A 6,970-nucleotide genomic window follows, 5' to 3' on the forward strand; every position below is an offset into this window, starting at 1 on the left:
TAGAGGGTTAAGCTAGGTGCCCCTGCAAACCTTTCAATGGAGAACACACTTGATTTGAACGGGGATAAACTAGATGATGACTTCAGCACGGGGGCTCAGTTCTGATATCACACACAGCTACCCCATAAAACAATATTCTTAACAAAGCAGCACATGTTACCTTCTAGAAAACTGATAGCCAGACATAGGGTCAAGGTGGAATTCAGCCTTGAGGAATTGATGGTGCTTTATTGATATACAAAGATAGTCTACCATGGACCACACCTCCTGGTGTGCAGGGCCCTATGAATCTGGACTCACCTGTTGTCCTGTTGTGACTCCTTCAACCCACAGAGTGTAGCAAGGGGACTGAGGTTCTGTCCAGAAGGTGTTCTACAGTCGTATACTGAATTACTGTGTTCTTACAGGCTTCACATAACACCCATTATTTGTGTATGTGTGAGTCGAGGCCTGGTGCTCAGAATCTCATGGGGTTGAATCCTCTGGAGCCCATGTTCCTTGTTCAAGTGCATGCTGTTCTTTGTGACCACAGGACTGAAGTCCATGGGCCAGGCATTGTTCTAAGCTCTGTGTACATGTCAGCTCATTTAGTTAACATAACAGCTTTAAGACGTGGGAAGTAGCATAGCCCCATTTTACAGGGCGAGGAACTGGAACATAAAAACATTAGATTGCTTGTTCAGAGTCACACAGCCAGGAAGGGATGGGCTCCATCTCTTCCCTGTATGCGTGATCTGATCATGAGATTCGAGAATTTCAGGATCCTAGAAGTGTAAGATTCTACGACGCCCTAGGTTTTGATGGCTTCAGATTCTATCTGCTTGAAGATTCTTGAATTCTTAGGTGCTAAGAGGCTAGTATTCTCATATTCCAGCTTGAAAGGCAAACGCCTGCCATCTGCAGAGGTGAGGGTCAGGGGACTTGAGAGGGAGTGACCCTCAGTCTTGCCACTCTCTCTGCTCCAAAGAGTCAAAGAGGCTGCTTCTGTCCCTTCAGGAACTCGGTTCATGTCTCCGAAATTTGACACCTCTTTGGAACTGGCAGCCCTGGGTAGTTGAGAGCAGGAGCAAGACCTCACCAATAATGCCTGCAGCATCCTCGGAAAAAGGCCAGAATAAGCAGCAAGCCTGGGACACGGAGTTCCCTGAGAATGATAACATTCCCTGCGCCCTGCAGACCCCAAACAAACGTATGCTGCTTTCAGCGCTGCTGAGGCTGGAGGAGGAAGAGGGAGATGGTGAGACCACCACCCCAGGCAGACTTATTTCTGATGGAGTCTGGGCACGGTGCCTGGTGGTCCTGAGATAGATGTCTGCCCCAGGACCACAGGGAGGCCATGCAGAGCCCGGAAGCAGAGCTGGCTGGCTGCGTTGTACAGGCGAAGATAAGGAGCCCTGCAGGTCAGGGTTGACATGTGGAAACGTTTAGGAGCCTGGGAGTTTAGGGCCTGCAGAATGAAATGTCCTGGAGGGCTGGGGGTGCAGAGGTTCCTGGACTCTGGCAGCCTCATTCTACAGATGGTGAGACTGAGGGAGACGCGTTCTCTACATGAAGCAGTTAGCATGAAGCTCAAGAAAATCTCTGGAGCCCATGGGCTTCTGCTATACTGGCCAGCGTCTTTTTACCAAGCTTAGGGCCTTTGCTGGTGTCCTGCCCTCTAGTGTCAATCACTCCCTTTCTTCTACTGAAGTCTTGCTCCTGCGAGGCCCAGCTCCAGTGCTGCTTCCTCCAGTAGCCTTCTCCACTCTCTGGTGTCCTCTTTCTCTCTGCTGGGAGTCTTGTGAATGTTCCATGTACAGTTCTTCTTTTGCTCTCCCCTTTGTGTTCAGACAGATACTGGCATCTTTTGTTCAGCTTCTCTGGGCAAATGAACCCACAATAGCCCTTTTGATAGATAGAGTCCCTGCCAGTGGTGGTGGTGGTGGTGCACGCCTTTAATCCCAGTGAGTTCGAGGCCAGCCTGGTCTACCAAGTGAGGTCCCAGGACAGCCAGGACTATTACACAGAGAAACCCTTTCTTGAAAACACACACACACACACACACACACACACACACACATAGACACACACACACGAATCCCCAAGAATTACAATTACTTGCCTGAAGTCCCACAGAAAGCTCCGGAGATGCAATTCATACTGTAGGCTAACTGGATCCCTCACCTGCACTGAAACTCCTGGGTTGGTTCCCACCTCCTTAGAGGTCACTCATCTTTAAGGACATGGCTTGTGTCTGTGTTGCCTTCATGTCGTCATCTGAACCCTTGACCTTCACTGTCAGGGCAGAGCTCCTGCTTTCTGTGTGTGGCTGTTCCCAGCACTGGCCCTAGATTGCTTGGCGGAAGGTAGGTTAATGATAGACTCGGTGGCTGTCAGAGTCCAAGTGGGGAGTGCCCAGGCTCGGTCGGGTCTCTGCTCCGAAGACTGCCTCCTGGGTGGCTAGCTGAGCTGGCCTTAGAAAGGCAGAGGAGAGAAGTAGAAGGCTGCTCTCCCAGGCGATGGAGAGGGGAGCTGGAGGGGAGCTGGATGTTGCTGAAATCAGAGCCACAAGCCACAGTCGTGAATGGTGATGGGGGCCCGTGGGGATGTTGGAGTGACAGAAAGCTCCAGGGCTCCTCGGGTAGGAGTTGTCACTGGACATGCTTCATGGTTCCTCTCAGGGGTTTTGCCTCTGTTTTTGGTGACAAGGAGATTGCTACCTCCCTAGAGGGTGATTCTGAGGCATTTGCTGGAAGAATTTCTGGGGTGGATGCATTTGGAGATAGTGGGGTCATGGGGTGAGCATCGCTCTCCCTTATCACTCATGCATCTGTCCATCCCATCACTCAGTCCATCCATTCACCCACAGAGCCCCTGGCTCAGGCTGGAACAGGGTGAGAGGTGGAGGCTAGGGTTAGAAGCAGTCATGGTAGGAGTCCTCAAGACTGTCTTGATTCTATGGCAGAAACTGGCCTATAAACAGAAAATGCCAATAGAGGGGCTGTGATACCCAGAGAAGAGTACATGAGAACGGAGTGGGGACCAGGCCTCAGGTCTCTGAGCTTGGTCACACTGGCAAGTGAGAACTATAATCTCCAGCCCACCTCAGCCTGAATGGCCTGGAATTTGAGGACCTGTTTCCCATCCTGGTAGCTGTTCTTGTAAGAAGTTCATTGGCACCTGGAAAATAAGTAAAGCTAATAAGACACCTTCTATAGGCTCAGCACCCTCCAGTTTGCAAGTCTCTCCCTGCTTAATAAATTTCCCATTTCAGTTTCCTTACAAGCCTTGGGAGGTAAAAGAGCATCTTCACAATCGCTCTACAGAAGAGAAAAGTAAAACCCAGAGGGGAAGAGATTCCCCCAAGCCTGTGAGGAAGTGTAAGAGAGCTAGGCTCAGGATGTCTATTTCCTGGCCTCTTAGGCCACATGCACGTGGCCAGGCACTCTGTATCTCTGATGTATGTATGTGGGCATGTGCATATGTGTATGTAGGTGCACATGTGTGCACATGGGTGTGGAGGTGGGAGGTTGACACTGAGTCTTCTTCTCAGCTGTTCTCCACCTTGTGTTTTGAGACAGGGTCTCTCACTGAATCTGGCTGGCCAATGAGCTGCCTGTCTTTGTGCTGCGAACACCAGTGTTATAGACCATGCCCAACTTTTATGTGGGTGCTGGGAATTTGAACTTAGGTCCTTACATTTGCATGGCAGGCATTTTACATCCCCCGCCCCCAGGCTACCAGGAGTCTGTCTCTAGTGATTCCCTAAGCTTCAGCAGAGCCCGAGAAGACATTGCTGGCAAGGTCTTGAGAAGGGGAGAGCCGTTGTCAGTGGGGACTTTTATATCTCTTCCTACAACATGTAGAAATGGAATCGGGGCCCATGGGAAGCTTATAGGGCTGCCTTTGCACAGAAGCCTATAGGTCACCAAGGCGGAAAGTTACTGGGAATCCCAAAGTGAAGACAGGAGAGAAGACCTACCTTCTAGGGGGACACATCAGCCCCTGTAAAGGACCCAAGGACCGAGCACACAAGGCTCAAAAGCCTACTTTGTTGCCTCTCAGTGAGCAAGTTACCTACATCTGTGTGTCTCAGTTTTCCCAGGCTAACAGGAACACAAGCAGCCATCCTGATAGTCCAGAGGCAATTCCTCAAATGTGCCTGGCAAGGGTCCTACACACTCGGGGGACACTAGATGTCACCATGACTTGCTTTCTCCTTGCCAGAAGGGAATGAGAACATTAATTGCTAATCTTTCCTTCCTTGGGAATGGTGACAGCACAGGGGTCACCTGGAGGGAGGAGGGTGGCCTTACCCATCTCTACAAACAAGCCCCGCGGAGGAAAAGGCCAGACTGATAGACTGTTGTGCCTGCAATGCTGAGTGAGCACTGCCTCGAAGTCCCATGCCACCCTGTCCCCAGTGATAAATCATACACACATTTTTAGTGATTATTTAAAGCTTTTGGCTGCATGCCCAACCTGGAAGGGCCGTTTCAGTCTCGGTCAGGCTGTGGCAGATTGAAGAGAAGCCTACACATCACTTCATGATGGTGGCTTCTTTTATTCCATTATTTTCTTAATAGACTCACTGACAAAATATTGCTCTTGGCCCCAGCCTGGCCTACAGCTTGTGTTTGGAAGTAGCAGGCTGCCCAGGCTAGGGAAGAGCAAGATTCTTTTCCAGGCAGAGGCAGGCAGACGGGCTCAGCAGTCCCCAATGCCCCAAGGCATTACAGGGAGTGAGTCTCCATTTGGTGGTCTTCAGGCCTGGACCCCAATGCACTCTCTTTTCAGGGGATTCTGTCAACCCTTTAGCAAAAGTTAACAATGTGTTCCAGTGCTCAGTGCTGTTCCCATCACACCCGGCCAGAACCTGGGGAGCTTTGGAGGACCTTCTAAGGCAGGGTTCGTCAAAGTGTGCCTCTTAGAACTCTAGGGTTCCTCAGAAGTAGATCTGGCTCATAACTAGGGTTGGGGATGTGGAGGAGGGTAGATTCAGCTCCAACCCTGTTCCCAGCCCCAGCAGTCATGGTTTTATTTTGTTTAACTCTGGCTTTCTTTGTAAGGTTTTATTTGAAGAAAGACTCTGCCAGCTGGAAAACAAAAGTTTGATTACGGCTGGTTGACTTCCTCATTGTACAAAAGGGGAAACCAAGGCCCAGAGAGTGGACGGACTTGCCCTAGGTCATGCAGGCACTGGCGGAATAAAGCTGTCTCTCCTGATTCACCAGCTGTATGGTGAGCTGGGGTCAGTGTGTGAATCAGAGCCCCAGAGACCCTGGTCTGGAGCCAGGCTTGCAGCGCTGTCCCAGGTATGGGTGTGACTCTACAAGAATGCACTGTCCCAGAGCCTCAGTCTGTGTGAGACGCTGTAACAAGTGTCATTGACTGGGTGGCTCACACACAGAAATGTGTTTTCTCACAAAGACTAAAGTGCCAACTGCCTGTATGGCTGTGCTCTGGGGAGTGCTCTCTTTCTGGTTTGCTGATGGTTGTCTTTTTTCTAAGTCCTTGTCTTGGGAAGAGAGACAGGAAAAGGGGTAAAGGAGAAGGTGAGAGGGGATAAAGAGGGAAGAAGGAAGGGAAGGGAAGAAAGGATGGGGTGGGGAGAAGACCTCATATTTCTTCTTTTACAAATTTCATCTTGGGGACCTTTTCCAGCACCATGTCTACTGCATACTGCCATGTTTCCCACCACATTGATAATGGACGAAACCTCTGAAACTGTAAGTCAGCTCCAATTAAGTGTTTTCCTTTATAAGAGTTGCCATGGTCATGGTGTCTCTTCACAGCAATAGAAATTCTAAGACAGCCTGCATGTAAGTCTGTGTACAACGTGTATTCCTGGTGTCTGAGGCCAGAAGAGAGAGGCCATCAGATACCGTGGAACTGAAGTTATAGATGGTTGTGAGCTGTGGGATAGGTGCCTGGAATCAAGTCCCAATTCTCTGAAAGAGAGAAAACAGCCAGTACCCTCTCTCTCTCTTTTTAAGGTTACAAAGTTGGAAAGTGTTTTATTGTGGACATTTGCACATACAGTGTTAGTGACGATGGCCTCCCCTCCTGGGGTGGGACCAGATCCTATTTCATCAAACATTCAAGCAACGCCTCAACACTCCTGTGTTACTCTCTTTTTTTTTAGTACCTGGGGATTCGCTTTGGCTAGATTTTCTATTTTAACCCATGCTTCTTCTTGCTGTTTCATTTTTAGCTTCTCTTTGGGTTTCTCTGCTTTGAACTATTGGGTCCAGTCATTTAAGAGTTTTTGGTTCATCTCCATGAAGAGTTTCAGGGCATTGTATATCAAGCCATGTATTGTCTTGTTTTTGGTAGGTCTTTGAGTTACGGTACAGGGATGGAAACATGATGGGCAGGATCTTCGCTGTGTTGTCACTAATTAAACTCATGATGTACTCATTGTTCCAGTAGTACAGTGCCCACTCGACCACCTGGAAGTGAGGGCTGGAAACGCACTTGGCTAACTGTGAACAAAGAGGCTCCATGATCTTCACAAATTCTGATGGTTCAATTACATCTAGAATTTCTTCTAATTCATTTAAGAACATTATTTCTTTTGGACTGTGAGTCTTTGGCCAATGTTTGAGAAGTGCCATTACCACTGGTTCAGTGAGGGAGCTGCCCTTCAAAAACTGCACAGCACAGTTCACAGTTAACATGTTCCCAACCTAGCAGCCAGTGCTCTTAACTGCTGAGCCGTTTCACAGCCTGGAGACAATTTAAAGGTGTGAACTGGGTCCAGGAAACCAGCAAGGGAACTGGCCGTTGTGACTGGTAGGACAGGAGCCTTGATAAGACATCAGGGAGAAGTTACTGAAACCTGGGGTGACTTCACGATTATCTTTCCTGGTAGGAGTATGGGGCCACTTTCTGACTCCCAGTGACTGAGTAGGAAAGAGGTGGTGGGATCAGTGCCCCACCATGAGTCCCTAAATCTCTAAATCCTATTGATGAGGTCTTCACACGCCAG

The 6,970-nt window shown here is 49.3% G+C and overlaps 1 pseudogene; it reads right to left on the minus strand.

Moving 5' to 3' along the window:
* Positions 1-6,091: 6,091 nt before the first annotated feature.
* On the minus strand, positions 6,092-6,659 carry LOC121447862 (annotated as a pseudogene).
* Positions 6,660-6,970: the final 311 nt, after the last annotated feature.

Source organism: Microtus oregoni, unplaced genomic scaffold, assembly GCF_018167655.1.
Source record: "Microtus oregoni isolate MIOR12 unplaced genomic scaffold, Mior012 000005F_ref0000423, whole genome shotgun sequence".
NCBI lineage: Eukaryota > Metazoa > Chordata > Mammalia > Rodentia > Cricetidae > Microtus > Microtus oregoni.